The sequence below is a fragment of the Panthera pardus genome, unplaced genomic scaffold (assembly GCF_024362965.1).
Source record: "Panthera pardus isolate Hobbes unplaced genomic scaffold, ASM2436296v1 HiC_scaffold_8, whole genome shotgun sequence".
In the NCBI taxonomy this organism is placed as follows: domain Eukaryota; kingdom Metazoa; phylum Chordata; class Mammalia; order Carnivora; family Felidae; genus Panthera; species Panthera pardus.
Window position 1 is genome coordinate 111,013,768 of NW_026527013.1, and position 19,959 is coordinate 111,033,726.

The 19,959-nt window shown below is 36.9% G+C and overlaps 1 protein-coding gene across 3 annotated transcripts in view; it reads left to right on the top strand.

The window, feature by feature from the left end:
• HDAC9 (histone deacetylase 9) overlaps nucleotides 1-19,959 on the top strand; it is a 929,650-nt gene that overhangs the window by 669,171 nt on the left and 240,520 nt on the right. The window lies entirely within an intron of this gene.

Sequence of the window (19,959 nt, forward strand, 5' to 3'; positions counted from 1 at the left end):
TTCAAGAGACTCATACTGAGTACGCAAATGCCTAATATTCCTGGTGAAAATGGCATAGACTTCACAAAGTGCTTTGCATTGTGGCACACTTTATTTGTGAACCCTGGGGCCATTTTTGTCTTCAATAATTAACAAAGCCTTTTTTGACCCAGCATATTTATACCACATTTCAAGGACAAATTTGTTTAAATATACGAAGAAAATGCGCTACGTTTTGGTGGATGGTTAGAACATATCCTTTAACCTGCAATCTATTTACAGTTAACCCTTACCAGTAACAAGTTGTCATCTTGTAGAACTAAGTACTAAGTCATATTAGGACTTAGAAATATTTCTAGATCAGGTTTCAAGGACTGAGGAATTTAAGTCAATTAAGTTTCTTGGACATTGAAGGGAAAGAACTGTGTGTGTCATATTTTAGGCAATATTTTACGATCACTAAATTTTATACAGGGAAATTGTACATATTTTCAGCTAATTCTTTCATTTTAGTGACTCTAGATTTAACAAGGATAATCTTTCTGTTTCTTCACCTATGATTCTACCCTCTTCAGAAATATAAATGGCAGCTACAAGAACCAAAATCTGCTTGGAATTTATAGTTTGCTAACATTATACCAGGTTTATACCAGTTTTGTAAAATAGTTATTAATACCATTTTGCAGATGAGAAACTGAAGGCTCAGAGAAATGACCTTATTTTCCTGAAGTCACACAGTAACGGGTAAAAGTCTAAAAGTATGAGGTTGATGTGCGTGTCCATGTGCAGGAGTTCTAAAAGAGCTTATTTGTTCTTTCCATGCCGTTTGTCTTCAGTAGGCTAGTCCCTGGAGCCTAGCATTGCAGCACTGTGGCTGATGTAATGTTCTTTTTGTGGCAGCTCACCAGTGAGCTTCACTTTTTGACCTTGAGCTCAGTATAATCACTATCCTACATTAAACCCTCCTTACTTTTAGCAAACCCACTGTGAAGCCAGGAACTTGCAAAATTATTCTAGAAAACAGAGGATAAACTGACTTTTAAATTAGGTTTCATTGACAACGGATGGCATTGGCTTTGTCATTATTTTTTAACATCCCAAGTGCCCATTTTAAGAGAATGGCTGAGTACCTGAAAATGAGGCAAAGAATGAAACAAAGCTAATGGCTACTTAGAAGATTCAATGATAGGGAGGAAATCAAAGCTGTTAAAAGAGTGATGGTCATCAAGCTCCCACTCCTTTACATTTAATACATGATGCAGCGCTGAAATGAGGACAGCTCCTTAGGATCCACCTTCCAAGTCTGACTTGGGTTGTGCCTATACTATATTATCCCTTGAACACAAAGCACCTCTATTCAAACTGCTTAAACTCATACCAAGGTAGCTTCTTATTCTTTAGCTCGAACTGTTCTAGTAAACTATTAGAAGTGCCCAAGGAATGAAGGGTCACTGCTGCTTTTGTCCCTGTGTGTCCAACATAAAGCAAAGTGAGTGTCATAAAATAAGTCCTTCATAATGTTTCCAAACACTGTCTTAATCCTTGGTGACAGCAGTGGTGGTAGGTAAATGTAGCTTTGGCAGACAGAGGGGAGGAGGAAGACTGGATTAGTTTGACTTCATCAGTATTGAAGAGGGCTGGAGAGAGGCACTTCTCTTTATTAGATTGGCCTATTGGTCTTCTGAAGGTTCACACTGGTGAGTGTGAACGTGTGTGTTATGCATGCATGTGCATGCACAAGCTTATCCATGTTGAAACTGTAAAGAACTAGTTTGGGACGCCTGGTTGGCTCAGTTGGTTGAGTGTCCGCCTTCTGCTGAGGTCATGATTTTACAGTCTGTGGGTTTGGGCCCCGCGTCAGGCTCTGTGCTGGCAGCTCAAAGCCTGGAGCCTGCTTCAGGTTCTGTGTCTCCCTCATTCTCTGCCCCTCCCCTTCTCACACTCTGTCTCTCTCCTCTCAAAAATGAGTAAACATTAAAAAAAAAAAAAAAAAAAACTAGTTTGATTTGGCTTTTTTTTCTTCCAGAAACCAAATTGTGTTCTGAGGCATTCAGAAACCTCCTTAACCCCTCAGATTTTGGGTTTTGATACAAGTCCTAAGAGAAATTCTGAATCCTTTGTGTTTCTACCAGTCTAAATTTTTACCTTTGGGACAGTTCTAGACATACAGAGTATATACAAAGATACCCAGTATGAACCGAGAGTGGTCCAACTTCATAAGCTCTCTTCCCAGAGAACTTGGAAACCACTGAAATTGCCCTGTCTTAAGGCACTCTTCTAGTTCAGACCATCTAAGATGGACCCATTAGTTTGAATCCTAAAATACTTAATGCTCTCCAATTGTTAAAGGAAACTCTAGTTCCTGGAATATATACTTGCTACTAGATGGCTTTAATATATACCTGCTGAAGGCTAATGGATTGACTGGATTTTGTGGAGAATACCTGGGATGTTGTGAAATCAGAAAATCCCTACTTCTTATTAAATTTGCCCCTAAAATTGTATATAATACTTTTTTAAAGTTTTTAAAATTCCAGTGTAGTTAGGATACAGTATTTTATTAGATTTAGGTGTACAATATAGTGATTCAGCAATTCAGTACATTACCCAGTGCTCATCATGATAAGTGTACTCTGCATATGAAAATTTGACAGTGTTGGCTAAGTTGCTCAAAGGGCAAATGGTACTTAAGTTTCTTTCAGGTATGTTTTCCAGAATTACACTTTGAGCAACAATCTCAAGGGTTTCTAATTTCTTTGTGTTTGGTTCTCATTTTGTTAGTTACTAGGGCATGACTCATTTCTCATTAATATGTGATTGCACTGCAGAAAATGCATCAGTTGCAGAGAGCATTTTACCAAATCGCAGGACTTGGTCATTGTATAATGGCATAAATAATTAAGGGACTCTGAAAATAAAACCAAGTGCAGGACCACTTTAGTTCTCACTCCTAAGGGTATATCACTAAAAATAGTGATCATTTTTCTAGCCATCTGACCTGCTGCTGTGTGAAGAAATCTTGAAATCATTTCTCAGCTTTATTTTTCCCTCTTCACTTGATAGGCCACAAAAAAACCACAAAAGCAAGGACGAGCAGGCTTTTATGATAATGTCGTCATCAGCTCCCAACTTCAAACACTTCTGCGGCTTTTGAGTTGTCATTTATAACTTGGAACTGAATCGACCCATAATTCCCATGATACACTTAGAGAAATTGATAACAGACTCTGCACTTCTTTTATGGCTCGGAGGAGGCAACTCCAATCACATCACTATTGGCAGGCAATATTATTTTTTGACATGGTTGTAAAAGTATAAAGGGGCTTATGGCATTTGTTTAGATGAGGAATGGGCTCTCAAGCTGTGCTGGGGTTTACAGGACCAGATTAGCGAGAAGCAAAGGGAATATGATGTTTGCAAACAGGATATGATTTTATATATAAGTTTGGGTTTCATGCTCTGTTCCCTGGGGAAAGCCCTGCAGACAGCAGAGAATTCCACTTTTATCCTACAACAGACAGGCTCCTGGTGCCAAAAGGCAGAAAAATAAACGTGGTCAATGGGCAGTGTCAGACCCTTGATTGGAGGAGGAGGAGCTGTGGAAGAGGCAGAACAATTTCCTAGGAGGAATGAGGAATTGCTGAGCATGGGCAGAATCTGGGCCCGCCTAACTGGTCAAAGATGTGCCAAAAATGAGGCTCTGTGAGGTTTTATCAAGGCACCTTCTCCGGCAGCAACTCAGTCAATCTGTGAACACAAAGCTGGATTTTTATTACAAACTTTTACTCTGCCCGTATTCTATTTGATAACTCCTAAATCTGACACACTGTGGAGGTTAGAGATGTCATTTGTGTGATTTGGAGAGGGGGAGATGGGGAGAAGGATTAGGTGGTTGTGGGGAGGTAATTTAAGGCTCATTTCCATTGCCCTGAGGTTTTCAGCATACATTTCATTTATGTTCTAACTATACTTGCTCTATAGGAGGCAGGTTTGGATGCAATGTCTCAAATTCTCTTTCATTCTGTCATATTTATAATCTAAGCTCTTCCCCCTGATATATAATATTTACGTATACATAAGTATTATATATGTACATACGTTCAAAAGTATCAAATTGTCAATTTGATACTACATTTGTATCTTTATATCATTTTACCCATTTATTACATTACATTGGTTCTTCCCCAATAACAGTAAAAAAAAAAAAAAAATCTAGTGCAAGTCTTTTAAAGGATCTCTCTGACTTTCTTTATTGTGTTATAATATCAGGAAATTATTTATTTTCTGACCAAATCTATAGACAGATCGTTAAATTCAACGTAACAGAAATACTAGACTAATATATTTTTATCCTGCTCTTCAGAGTGGTCTTTTTAGAAACACAATCAGTATTTTAGAAGACATAACAAATGCTATCATATGAAGAGTAAAGGGTAGGAAAAATCACTTTGTGCCAGTAATTAGATAAGGTGCAGGAATGTAGTTACTGATGAGACAAGGCCACTTTTCTCATTTGCTCATAGCCTATTCATTGGGCTGATTTGGACAAATGTTGTGCTGTAGAAACACAATGGAGGGGGCTTCCAGAACAGAAAAGAAAGAAGAGTGATGTTGAAACTATTTAAGTAGTCATAAGGTAAATAAATTTTCAAGAACAATTAGGAATGAATATATTTGTATGAGTATGTGCATGTGTATGGGGGGTGGTTATGAGTATGAGGTAGGGCTACACGTCCAGACATTAATTGTTTAGGTCATAATAACACACCATATTATTAAAAATTGCATCAAGCTATTGCTGATTAGGAGGGAATTTTTTTTCCCTTAAGCAACAACAACACCTAATGTTTATGCCAAAATTTATATGTTCCTTATCATAAGTGCACACATTATGTGCTGTTCCCATCCAGTTGTCCTAAGCGGGCACTTACATCTGCAGAGTTGGGGGTGGCATCTGTTTCTCACATGCGGTAATCAGGATTATGTTGATTTCCCTTGTATTAATGTTCAGCTCAAATGTAGCTTGCAATCAGTGCTTCATTTCCTCCGCTGCCGCTATCAGAGAGGCATCACAGCCCTCTTCCCTCCAGCATAATAAGAGGACCCACTAAGATTTGGGATTTCTCTTTTTCCCATCTCCCCTTTCCCATTTGGATTTTCGTTAGTTTTAAACTGGATGCAAATGATACTAGCAGGAATACCACTCGGCACCTGGAAAAAGTAACACTGATAAGCTGCCCTAATGAAATTGTTTCAGAATTTTGGTTCATGTTATGGATTCCACAAAAAGATCATGTTGCTCTAGGTGTGGGGCAAAATATTATGCAAGCTAGGAGATGCCTTCTAAATAACAAAGGATGTTTCCAGTATTGCATAGAGTATGCTAATTGTATATACTCAATAATAGTTACAGGGAAGTAGACGGCATTCCCTACAGAGATAAACATCTATATGTTACTCTGTGTTTACTACAAAATGTAAAATGGCATATAATCTTTAAGTATCTGGTGTTCATGGCAGGAAAGAGGACAATTAGAAATGAAAACCTTAAGTTCCTCCTCAGTTCACTTCCCTGTAGCATCTCATTTGTGATTAAATTCTTTCTATTGCTTTGACTTTATGGCTAAGCGCAACAGGATGCATTTTCAAGTTCCAATTTCATTTTCCTTTTTAAAGTACACATGTATATAACAAAGCTATTAAAATTCTTCTGTTGTCAACATGAGATAGCTTAAAAATGCCATCATCAAAGCCTTACACATGTGTTTTTTACGTTCTTGGGACCACAACTATAAAAACTGTATGAGCAACACTGTCAACCAAAGTACTGTCAATAGCAGAGAAGAAGAAAACATACCAATTTCTGCAATTTCTTGTTCTATAATCTTTCTCTTGTCTGTAATAATTTTCTCTAAAGAAATTGAAACTTAGATTATGCTATTCCTAAAGGTAAATGGGTTTGGTGAACATTAAGCTTCTAATTCAAGAAATTTATGGTTCTGTGAAACAAAAGCTCTGAGAAATTAAAACATACTTGAATAAATTCAAATATACAATCATAAATTGGTTACCACTTCTATTGTCAAGAAAACATAAGGCCTGAGGTCAGATGAACACTTAGAGTTGACAAACGAAATAGTACTTAGAAAAAAAGGAATCTTTGGTCAGCTTCTATGTTGTGCAGCTTAAAATAGACCTAAATCCTGGCCCATCTCACCTTTTCATTTTGATGTGAAAAAACTTCATTAATATTTTTATTTGTCACATCTCTACCCTGGATCCTGATCCCGATAATTAATCTCTATAACAAACTAATGTCCAATGCAGAATATTGATACAGCCTATTGGATTTTTCTTTGTTAAGTATTTTGACAGAAAGTTTAGTAAAGCATAATTTCTAAATTTTCATATAATATATTTCAAATTCCAAAACTTAAATAAATTAGTTTGCTGAATGCATGAGCCATAGCAATCAGTTCATGGCAGAGTCCCTAGGACTTAACCATTCCACACTCCTGGGTAGAACCCATAGCTCCTGACTCATAGGCAAGCAACATCATTATTACTGTATAACGTCTTCTCTTAAGATATAGAATAATAAGTAAAATTAAGAACTTGAAAGAGTAAGCAGTATCTTATAAACAAAGCATACATTGAATCATTTTTTAATGAAGACTGTTAAAACACTAATACATTTGAGAATGATATACACCCAAAATCATTTGGTTAATTTATTTTGTTACTATATTCTAACTAATATGATTTATATAGCCTCTAATTAATGTTTACTATGGGCACATGTAGATATCCTTTAAAATGATCCTGTACCATTTTGAAGTGTGGCCATTCAAAGAAATAAAAACAAGGCCTAAAAGTAGTGAAATTCTTAGCTACTAAATAGATGACTTTTTAATTAACCTATTGCCCCTCTTTCAGACATGTCAACATCTATTCATTTTTCCATTAAAAAAATAGGTTTTGAGAGCCTCCTATGTGCTAAGTATGGAGCAACTCTAGCCTCATATTCTTATTTAAAAATTTTTATTTTCTTATCAGTTCTCAATCATATCCCTTATTAGGCTTATCGTTTGTACACTGTGTTAAGCTTCCTCTATTGCTGTTCATCAACTTTATGGGAAAGACATGAGAGTCCATGATGATATGGACTGAAGGCAAAATATCTGGTCTCTTAATGGAACAAAATCCAAAGTCATTTTTCTAATGAAAGATTTATGCAAGACAGCTTTCCTGTCTCAGGTTTCTTAGAGGCATCAAATCTTCATTTTGAGAGCTAGCAAGTGAATGCACTCTCTAGCATCAGCTCACTATTCCATTAAAAGCAAGTAAAGAAGAAAGAAGTCAAACACACAAAACGAATTGGCCTTTAGATGTAATATACTCACAGCTTCGGGCAGAATTTATTCACTCACTTATTCACTTGTTTACACAATAAATGTATACTGAGGGCTTACTATATGCTAAGAAACTATAAGTACAGCAATGAGTAAAACAGAAAAAAATTCTATCCTGGTGGGGGGAGACAGATAAGCAAATATGCATTAGTTCAGATATGTGTGTGTAATGAATATTCTGCAGAAAAGAAAGCAAGGAAGGAAGACAGTATGGAATCTGGTGGGGCTTGGGGACAGAACTGGTGGTTAATGGAAAGTGTTACCTTTTGGAGATCAGCATTTCTGGGTGACATGACCTGGGAGTCCTCGCTTCTTGTGGTGACTAAATTAAGGAGGGATAACAGGGAGCATGAGGGTAGGCTTGTCAAGACTGCTCAGAGTTTCTGGGTCCCCATCTTCACTCCTACCTATGAAGATGTGACCATCTTGGGATAGGGTTCTGTCCTGAACACACAGAGTTCAGGGCCTACTTTTTTGACTCCTGGATTTAAGTGTGGTGGTGGAGGTGGGGGCAAGTTCAATTACAGGCAACCCTGTAGTTCCTGAAATCTCTCTTAAGATCTGACCTTGGAGGATCTTGAAGGTAGGGGCACAAATATCCAGTCTGTGGCTGTGAGACATCTGGGTGGCTCCAGATCTTAGCAGCATTATGTGCTTAGGGGTTCCCAGTCCCTGGGAACATTATTTGGACATAGTTTCCCATATTGTGCAGCTGCAAATTAGATACAATAGTCTAACACCTGCCATTTTCAAGTATATTGAAAATGCCCTGACATTTGTATTATATTTCCCAGTGGTTTTTCATGTGCATTTTAGCTGCTTCTTTAATGGACACTATTGTATTGTGTCCTCAGTTGTCTCCAGCTGGTCCCTGCTGATGTATATCTGAGCTGTGAGAGTCAAGATAACTGATTTATTGATCCCATTAGGTTAGTGAATGAAGCAAAGGATGATGACTTCTCTATTTGTTCATTGCCAATTGTGTGCTATGTGTATACAGCACAATGAGCACAAACTTTGGAGTCCAAATTCCAGGGCTATATTTACTATTAAATTTCTGTTGCTGATACTGTTAATATCTTCAGTATTAAATGGGATGAATCAACAAAAAAAATCAGCTAAGTTGTTTACAGCTGTACTCTAACCATCTAAGTAAAATTATAACCCTTAACTTTAAACCTAATAGTGTACAGAAGGTTGACTTGATGAGGTGATTATCTATTAGGTGAGATGCCCTGACCTCTCCAGCAGGACCATAGAGAACTCTTTAAAACATACCTATTTATTGGTTCTTGTAGAACTGGACTGATTCACTGTCTTTATATGGAGTTTCCAGTGTTAACCTACCTCATGTCTTAATCTTCACAGCATTCCCAGAAGTCTTGTTACTAAAGGTGTAACTTGGGCTTTATACTCTACAGAAAAGGAAACTGAGGTTCAGAGAAGGGAGTAACTTGTTCAAGTCACACAATTAGTAGGTGGCGAAGTAGAGATCTCCTGATTCCCAAGCTCTTGACCACAGTACTGTGCACACAGAACTTACCATAATTTCGACCTCGTATGATTATCAACACTCATTTCCCAAATGAGAATAATCCTAGCCATAATAAAGCACAATTATTTCTTTTGCTGAAAGCCTTTTCTTTTTTATTGTACTTCCTGTAAGGTATTATCCATGCTCTCAGGCATCATTAATTTGGGGTGAAAATTATGCACCTATACACAGCATTGTAATTTGAACTAAAATACTGAAAAACCTCTGCCACTCTACCAAACCACTATGGGATGAGTAAGATAGAATCTCATTTTACACACCTGTGGAGTTAGAGTTAATTTTATTAAGCTGTCTTGGAAGAAACAGGGCTCTAACATGCACTGTCCAGTACTTACAAGGATTAGAATATTATGAAATATACTTTCCATAGCGTGTTCACCAGATTAAATGAAGTAGTAGGAAAATACTGAGATGGTCTTACTTGGCTATATCTCTAATTCAGTCTTGGTGGGACTGACCAGCCGATTACTATGAGTAGCAATAAGGACTCTGAGATTCTTTGATTGACCACATAACCCAAAGTAATTCATATATTACTGGGAAATCCTTGAGTCCACCAGTACCTTAAATAAGAATCCTTAGAATCGTAAGATGCAGCACAGCCACAACAGATATGTTCCTATACTTATTCTCATCAGTGGCACATAAATAGCAAAGGGATATTTTTGTGAAGATGAAGAGTGACTAGAAATTGTACATGTAAGGTCAAGGCTGTCAGAAAGCAGTTGATCATACTGGGAGGGGGGCTATGGTAGAGCATTAATGTACATGGCATGCCCCTTGTCTCTTCCAGCTGCTTCATTAATAGTTCACGCCTTCTTTCCATATGGAATATCGGTCACAGTATTCATTCATCATATCCATGGTTTTACTTGGAATCTGAAGGTCCTCCCTATAGCTTCTCTATTTCTTTTTCATCTCACCATGACTAAAAAAGCTAAGGTGTGGGCATTATAACCTACAAGTGATCCCAAGGGAGTGGGCTGTCATTCATGTGTTCCTCTTAGTGTTGAACAAAAGAGAGAAAGCATGTGGGTTTACCCACACATTGTCATCATAAATCCATCCCAGCTCCATTTCAAAAGTCTCAGGATTTCAGCAGAACATCTAACATGAAATGAATATATACATTCAAAGAAGAGGCATATTGTATCACATGGGAGAAGGGAGGAGGCCATTGTTAAAGGCTGCAGAGCCAACCAAAGAATACAGTGAAGAATACCATAGGTCCTTGGCCCAGAAATATGACTGTCAACATACTCCTACAGGAATCACCCAGATTACAGAGGGCTTTCAAGAGATTCTGAAGTACTGCTACCTAAATAATGCGGAACCTTCCTTGAGTGGTTTTATGGCTTTAGGGTGTATGTCTTTCCACCGAGCTCTAGAGTCAGAGAAATCAGCAATGTAAACTCTATCTTACAGTTATTTGACTTATCTTAGCCACAGTTTCTTCATCTTTAAAATGGGGACAGTTGGGCCTCTCTCATTGCATTATTATGAGGATCAAATATGGTGATGTAGTTTATCAGTGGCAACTCTGTGTAGTGAATGGACCTACTGCATTCTGATGGGTGGCCCTCATTAGGTCTTGTTTTGCAAAGAATAAAGAAGCTGCTGCCTCAAAGGTATGATTTTAAATCTTCCTCAAAGTCCTGAAACCTTCAGGTCCCATCTGACATACTACCCAGCTAATGTTCTCCCGTTAGAATCGTGGCAGTTTAGGGAGACTAGTAAGAAGGATATGGAGATTGTTTTCAGAAGCCCTTGTAATGAGATACACAGAGAAACTTGATTTAGAAATTAGAACATTTGGATTCAAGTCTCCACATTGTCTCTGATTCAACAGAACTGGATGGGGCCTGAAATTCTGCATCTCTTACCCATATGATGTCAATGTTACTCATCCATGAACCACACTTTGAATGATAAGATCCTGTATGACTACAAAGGCGCAAATAATTTAATTTTTCTAGGCTTCAATTTCTTTATCTCTGAAGTAGAGGTAATTAATGAAACATACTTTATCATCTCCTTTGGGGGTCAAATATGGTATTACTTTGTGGTAATACTTTATCTAAATTTAAAACAGATTTTTTTAAGTTTATTTATTTTGAAAGAGTGAGAAGGTGTGTTTGGGGGAGAGGTAGAGACAGGAAGAAGAGGATCTGGAGCAGGCTCTGAACTGTCAGTGCAGAGCTTGAGGTAGGGCTTGAACTCACAGACCATGATATCATGACCTGAGCTGAATAAGACTCTTAACCAACTGAGCCACCCAGGCACCCCTAAAATAGCTTTTAAAAAATCAGTTTTTCTGGAGCGATCATAAAGCAGGCTCCCATTAACTTGATACTGGGGATCTGGTTGACAAGGACTTACAGGGATGTCTTGTCTTCTTAGGGCAAATAGTTAAGACCTGGAAGTTCTATGATGAGTAGGGGTACACCATGACAGAGGATGGGGGCCCTAGAGGCACCCCAGATATTGCTGGTTATCAAGCTAGAGAAAGGAGGAACCTAATGCTAGCAAATGAAAGCTATAGATCTAGGTGTGGTGCTAACTAAAGAAACATGTTCTTCACGAAATCAGTGATGTAATGCAGGACTTGAATGGGGAAACTATTTTTACATTTTAGCCAGAGTCAAACCCTATCAAGAAATATATCACTATAGAATTGGCTTATTTTCATCCATTAATTGATTCTCTTGGCACACATTTATTAAGGATCTATTATGTGTCAGATGTGTGAAGATACCCCCTTAGCACTGCGCTCATGGCTCTTAACACTAGTTCTCATCATATATCATTAAGAAGAGATCTATAGAACAAACAATATAGAAAATCTTTTTTTAGTTCTTATCTGCATTTGTCTGCTCAGGCTGCCATATAAAGACACCACAGACTGGCTAGCTTCAACAACAGAAATCGTCGTTTACCAGTAGCTATATAAATATAGGGTATTCCTAAATAATAGCTCAGGTATCCCATGAAGTTATTGATTGTTTTCCAAGCTTCACAGTCATCCTGTATATGGAACATCATGTAACTAGCCTACTGCAAGGAAATCCAGAGGAAAGAAAAGAAACACGTACAAAACAAACAAAACAAAAACATCTACTTATAAAACCTGATTAACCTTTTATTTTTTATTTTTTTAAAAAACATTTTTCATGTTTATTTTTTTATTTTATTTTTTTTCAATATATGAAATTTATTGTCAAATTGGTTTCCATACAACACCCAGTGCTCATCCCAAAAGTGCCCTCCTTAATACCCATCACCCACCCTCCCCTCCCTCCCACCCCCCATCAACCCTCAGCTTGTTCTCAGTTTTTAGAAGTCTCTTATGCTTTGGCTCTCTCCCACTCTAAGCTCTTTTTTTTTCCTTCCCCTCCCGCATGGGTTTGTGTTAAGTTTCTCAGGATCCACATAAGAGTGAAAACATATGGTATCTGTGTTTCTCTGCATGGCTTATTTCACTTAGCCTAACATTCTCCAGTTCCATCCACGTTGCTACAAAGGGCCATATTTCATTCTTTCTCATTGCCACGTAGTACTCCGTTGTGTGTATAAATCACAATTTCTTTATCCATTCATCAGTTGATGGACATTTAGGCTTTTTCCACAATTTGGCTATTGTTGAGAGTGCTGTTATAAACATTGGGGAACAAGTGCCCCTATGCATCAGTACTCCTGTATCTCTTGGGTAAATTCCTAGCAGTGCTATTGCTGGGTCATAGGGTAGGTCTATTTTTAATTTTTTGAGGAACCTCCACACTGTTTTCCAGAGTGGCTGCTCCAATTTGCATTCCCACCAACAGTGCAAGAGGGTTCCCGTTTCTCCACATCCTCTCCAGCATCTATAGTCTCCTGATTTGTTCATTTTGGCCACTCTGACTGGCGTGAGGTGATATCCGAGTGTGTTTTTGATTTGTATTTTCCTGATGAGGAGTGATGTTGAGCATCTTTTCATGTGCCTGTTGGCCATCCGGATGTCTTCTTTAGAGAATGTCTATTCATGTTTTCTGCCCATTTCTTCACTGGGTTATTTGTTTTTCGGGTGTGGAGTTTGGTGAGCTCTTTATAGATTTTGGATACTAGCCCTTTGTCCGATATGTCATTTGCAAATATCTTTTCCCATTCCGTTGGTTGCCTTTTAGTTTTGTTGGTTGTTTCCTTTGCTGTGCAGAAGCTTTTTATCTTCATAAGGTCCCAGTAGTTCATTTTTGCTTTTAATTCCCTTGCCTTTGGGGATGTGTCCAGTAAAAAATTGCTACTACTGAGGTCAGAGAGGTCTTTTCCTGCTTTCTCCTCTAGGGTTTTGATGGTTTCCTGTCTCACGTTCAGGTCCTTTATCCATTTTGAGTTTATTTTTGTGAATGGTGTGAGAAAGTGGTCTAGTTTCAATCTTCTGCATGTTGCTGTCCAGTTCTCCCAGCACCATTTGTTAAAGAGACTGTCTTTTTTCCATTGGATGTTCTTTCCTGCTTTGTCAAAGATGAGTTGGCCATACTTCTGTGGTTCTAGTTCTGGGGTTTCTATTCTATTCCATTGGTCTATGTGTCTGTTTTTGTGCCAATACCATGCTGTCTTGATGATGACAGCTTTGTAGTAGAGGCTAAAGTCTGGGATTGTGATACCTCCTGCTTTGGTCTTCCTCTTCAAAATTACTTTGGCTATTCGGGGCCTTTTGTGGTTCCATATGAATTTTAGGATTGCTTGTTCTGGCTTCGAGAAGAATGCTGGTGCAATTTTGATTGGGATTGCATTGAATGTGTAGATAGCTTTGGGTAGTATTGACATTTTGACAATATTTATTCTTCCAGTCCATGAGCACGGAATGTTTTTCCATTTCTTTATATCTTCTTCAATTTCCTTCATAAGCTTTCTATAGTTTTCAGCATACAGATCTTTTACATCTTTGGTTAGATTTATCCCTAGGTATTTTATGCTTCTTGGTGCAATTGTGAATGGGATCAGTTTCTTTATTTGTCTTTCTGTTGCTTCATTGTTAGTGTATAAGAATGCAACTGATTTCTGTACATTGATTTTGTATCCTGCAACTTTGCTAAATTCATGTATCAGTTCTAGCAGACTTTTGGTGGAGTCTGTTGGGTTTTCCATGTATAATATGTCGTCTGCAAAAAGTGAAAGCTTAACTTCATCTTTGCCGATTTTGATGCCTTTGATTTCCTTTTGTTGTCTGCTTGCTGATGCTAGAACTTCCAACACTGTGTTAAACAACAGCGGTGAGAGTGGGCATCCCTGTCGTGTTCCTGATCTCAGGGAAAAAGCTCTCAGTTTTTCCCCATTGAGGATGATGTGAGCTGTGGGCTTTTCATAAATGGCTTTTATGATGTTTAAGTATGTTCCTTCTATCCCGACTTTCTTGAGGGTTTTTATTAAGTAAGTTTGCTGAATTTTGTCAAATGCCTTTTCTGCATCTATTGACATGATCATATGGTTCTTATCTTTTCTTTTATTAATGTGATGTATCATGTTGATTGATTTGCAAATGTTGAACCAGCCCTGCATCCCAGGAATGAATCCCACTTGATCATGGTGAATAATTCTTTTTATATGCTGTTGAATTTCATTTGCTAGTATCTTATTGAGAATTTTTGCATCCATATTCATCAGGGATATTGGCCTGTAGTTCTCTTTTTTAACTGGGTCTCTCTCTGGTTTAGGAATTTGTTTATTTTTAAGAGAGAGAGAGAGAGAGAGAGAGCACAAATGGTGGAGGGGCAGAGAGAGAGTGAGACAGAATCTGAAGCAGGCTCCAGGCTGTGAGCCATCAGCACAGAGCCAACGAGAGGCTCGAACTTGTGAGCCGTGAGATCGTGACCTCAGCTGAAGTCAGACGCTCAATGTACTGAGCCACCCAGGTGCCTCTTGATTAGCTTTTTAAACAATCATTCCCCATTTATTCTTAAGATGCTAATGCCCAGGATAGAAAAATATATCTTTATCCTATCCCTGACAGCAGTGAAGATTTCGTCAACTCTGTGTTGTTTTAAAAAATAGGTATTTTCTAATAGTGCTAGAGATTGGACATTAAAGATCAAGTTGCAGGCAGGATTGGTTTCTCCTGAGGCCTATCTCTGCGGTTTGCAGATGGACACTTTTTCACTGTGTCTTTACATGGCTTTTTCTCTTTGTGTGCACATAACTGGTGTCTCTTTCTCTACTTACAGGGACACCAGTCATATTACCTCTTTAAAGTCCCTATCTGCAAATATGGTCAAATTGGGGTTAGATCTTCATCATTTGAATTTGGGGAGAACACAATTCCATCCATATCAAAATCTATTATCTAGGGTTGACTTTGATTGAAATCCCAGTTCTGTGTCTTATCAACTGTGTAACTGTTCGAATTACTTAACCTCTCTGAAGCTCAGTTTCCTCTTTTGTTAAAGTGACTAATAGTACATGAGGAATAAATTAGGTAATGTTTTAAAATGTTTAACACAGTGTCTGGCACTTATTTGTTGCCCCAATCCATCCCCTGCATCTTTTTTAGATGCTGACCAGAGATATTTACTTTGTGCTTTCTTTGAGTAGTAAGTTTGACTTGTTATCTCTTCCCCTGAATCTACTAACAGTCTAAGCTTTTCTCTCTTTGAATCTTTCATACTCCCACCCCAACTTTCACTGTTGCCGAAAAGAAAGTATGTATTGTAATCTTCAGTTCTAGCCCCAAGAGTAGAGGCTTGAGGATAGAAAAATGTTGAACTTCTCAAATACTTCTTAAGTGGAAAAAGGTAATTATTCTATTTCCTAAAACAAATAAGAAATTTGGCTTGCAGATGTCATTATACATATTGTATAGAGCTTAAAAAAGAATAAGCTATGTTGAAAAATTAAAACTAGAATTTCTCAGAAATTAAATAAAACTGAGATGATTTCAGTGATTTTAAAAAATATTAGATAATTTCTGAGTTACCAAATCAAGATACTGTCTGCAGAAATAGCTGATCCACAATGGGTGATTCATTTAAAATACGTATTTTACCTGAAGTAATGCAAAAGTTAAAAAGATACTTAATTTCCTTCATAGTTTAACTTTTATACAACATGCCTAAAATGGTATAGAATCAGTACTTTGATGAAACCTCTGTTTCTTTGTTAAGTCTGATGTCTCTCAGGAGGTTTCTACGGGCATCTGATCATTATTTAAGCTTAAACTCAGTTATTCAAAAATGCCCTGTGGCCCAAGCAGCAGCATAGCATAGCAGCAGCTGTTTACTGAACTGCTTAGTATTGGCTGAGGACTTTTGGTTCCCAACTTTCAGGATGAAATATTCAAGGCATCCGTGGAAGAATCATGTACCACATTAACCATGCTGAGTGCGTATGAAACCTGTTCTGTTAATGGGCAAACTAGTATTATATTTTAACTCTGGGAATATTTCCGAAAAGAATCAACAAGCTAAGTTTCGATTATACAAAGGAGACTGTGCCTAAATTCCTTTTCTTCTAAGTCATTCTCTTTCCCTTTTAAAATACTTTCATATCCACTTTCAGTACAGGTAGCTTAATTTCTATCACGTGCGGCTTTTCAGAGCATTAGCTTTGTTTCGGGTGCCAGAGATTGAGCTATGCTGGATGTGCTTGGAAAAGGCCCACATTCATTCAGGAAACTCCAGTTGAACTAGATCCATATGCAGCTAAAAAAAAAAAAAAAATGTAGCTTTCTGATTAGAAGTAGTTTCTGGCTTCTAGCATTATCACAGATGATTTTTGTTTTTGATGTGCCGCGGAATAAAAAGTAATGTTGGAACCAAAACTCTGAGATTTTTTTTTTCTCTTAGTGAACATATTTACTGAGAACTTACTACTTTCACTGTTGTGTTGCACTATGTTAAACACTTTACATGCATTGACTAATTTAATGCTAATAATAATCCTATGAGGAAGGTGATATAATCCTGTGAATAAGGTGGTTTCATCTCCATTTTATTTAGAGCATGGTTAATAAACTTGCCCATGTTTGAACAGCTTGTAAATGGAGATAGTTTTCAAGGTCTCTAACTCTAACTCTTGAGTCAAAAAATAGATAAGGTGATACTGCACTAAACAGTGATGAAGCCATTGCCAAAGCTATCACCTAAAATAATGGAATAAAGTGGAAGAGTCCAAAGATTGGCTCCTTGGAAAATCTGTTAAAAAGCTTATTAAAAAACCTGACAATTTCTCCAAATCCTGGGGCTATGAAAGCCTCTAGGTACAAACTAGTAGTATAATGCTTTGACAAATTATATTGGTAGCCATTCTCTCTTGGTACAACTTATCTTGTTAGGGTTAATTTATTTTCAAACTCTTAACGCATTTCCAATTTTACCTGTAGCTTTACCTTTTCTTTGTGGCTCTCTTACCCAAGTAGAATTCGATCTTTGTGTAATTTGGAAGGAAAGTCCTTTCTCTGTGAAATCAATGCTCCTCAAATTATTATGTGGTAAAGGACAAGATTTTGTTTGCTTACATTTTATTTCCTGTCACAGAGCAATGCTCTTGTAAAATGTAATAAAAAAGAATTACTAAAAAAGAGATTAAACCGTACAAAATGCAAATTCATTTTTATTAGGTTCAACAGATATAAAATTATTCCAAAAATTTGTTATAAAAGTTTCTAAAGGCTTGCTTTTGTTTATCTTGTTGTTACACTGGGACCACCATGGTTCCATGGACCACACTTTGAAGAACAGTGTTCTATATTAGGGAGGTTTTGCTATGGTTGAATTTAAATCAACCATCTTGTTAGTTGTTATATACTTGTTACATCTGTTTTTGCTTGTTTTCTTTTTCTATCTTTTTTCTGCTTTCCTTTGGATTGAATATTTTTGAGAATTATATTTTTATTTCCATTATAGGCTTATTTTATCTATATTTTTAGTAGTTTCTCTAGTATATACATTTATTAATTAATACATTTCAAAGTCAGTAATATTACACTACTTCTTATATAATGTGACAATCTTATAGTAGTTTGCAGTCCTCTCATTCTACATATTTTGTTGGCATATATCTGACTTTTTACATGTGCCATAAAACCCTCAATAAAATTGTTATTGTTTTTGCTTTGGACAGTCAAGGTTTTAAGGGAATAAAAATAAGGGAAAAGTCTCTTTTATATGAGCCTTCATAATTATGATTTTCAGCACTCTTCATTTCCTGAGTGTTTTTCTTTACCATTTTTTGTATTTCAGGTCTGATGGAAGTATAATACTTCAGCATTTATTTTTCTGAAAATTTTTATTTTACCTTTTAAAGATATTTTTGTTCGTATAGAATTCTGGATTGACATGTTTATCCTTTGAAAACTTTGAAGATGTGACTCCATTGTTTCCTAGCTTAAATAGTTTCTGCTAAGAAATATGCTAACATTCCTTTTCTTAGTTCAAAATTTTATGTAATGTGTTTCTTTTCTCTGCTTCCTTCAGGATTTTTTTTTAATATTTTAGCAATTTGATAGTGATGTGTCTAGGTGTGGTTTTGTTTTTGTAATTGAATTGATGGCATTTTTTTGTAGTTATGTTTTGAATTTTTTGGATCTGTGGTCTCACTTTTTTTGATAAATTCTCAGTCGTTATCTCTTTAGTATTTCTTCTGCTTTATTTTATTTCTTTCCTCATTCCAAGAATCCAGTTACACCTGTAATAGACTAATTCAGGTTAGTTGCTTGTTTTATGACCTTAGCTCCAAACCCCCCCCCCACAGTTAATTATTTATTCAGCACTTGTTATTATTATTATTATTATCATTATTAGCTTTCTCTCCCCCAAACAATAAAGTAAATTTAGACCAATTGTTCTTTTTTTTATATATAACTTGTTTTTTATTTTTTTTAATTTACATCCAAATTAGCATATAGTGCAACAATGATTTCGGGAGTAGATTCCTCAGTGCCCCTTCCCCATTGAGCCCATCCCCCTTCCTATAACCCCTCCCATAACCCTCAATTTGTTCTCCATATTTATGAGTCTCCTCTGTTTTGTCCCCCTCCGTTTTCTATATTATTTTTTCCCTTCCCTTGTGTTCATCTGTTTTGTCTCTTAAAGTCCTCATATGAGTGAAGTCATATGATTTTTGTCTTTCTCTGACTAATTTCACTTAGCATAATACCCTCCAATTCCATCCACATAGTTGCAAATGGCAAGATTTCATTCTTTTTGATTGCTGAGTAATATTCCATAATGGAATATATATATAATGGAATATATATAATGGAATATATATAATGGAATATATATAATGGAATGAATATATATATATATATATATATATATATATATATCTCACATCTTATTCATCTATCGATGGACATTTGGGCTCTTTCCATACTTTGGCTATTGTTGATAGTGCTGCTATAAACATTGGTGTGCATGTGTCCCTTCGAAACAGCATCCCTGTGTCCCTTGGATAAATATCTAGTAATGCAATTGCTGGGTTGTAGGGTAGTTCTATTTTTAGTTTTTTGAGGAACCTCCATACTGTTTTCCAGAGTGGCTGCACCAGCTTGCATTGCCACCAACAATGCAAAAGAGATCCTCTTTCTCCACATCCTCACCAACATCTGTTGTTGCCTCTGTTGTTAATATTAGCCATTCTGACAGGTGTAAGGTGGTATCTCCTTGTGGTTTTGATTTGTATTTCCCTGATGATGAGTGATGTTGAGCATTTTTTCATGTATCTGTTAGCCATCTGGATGTCGTCTTTGGAGAAGTGTCTATTCCTGTTTTTGTGCCCATTTCTTCACTGGATTATTTATTTTTTGGGTGTTGTCTTTGATAAATTCTTTATAGATTTTGGATACTAACCCTTTATCTGATATGTCATTTGCAAATATCTTCTCCCATTCTGTTGGTTGCCTTTTAGTTTTGCTGATTGTTTCCTTCGCTGTGCAGAAGATTTTTGTTTTGATGAGGTCCCAGTAGTTCATTTTTGCTTTTGTTTCCCTTGCCTCCGGAGACGTGTTGAGTAAGAAGTTGCTGCGGGCAAGATCAAAGAGAT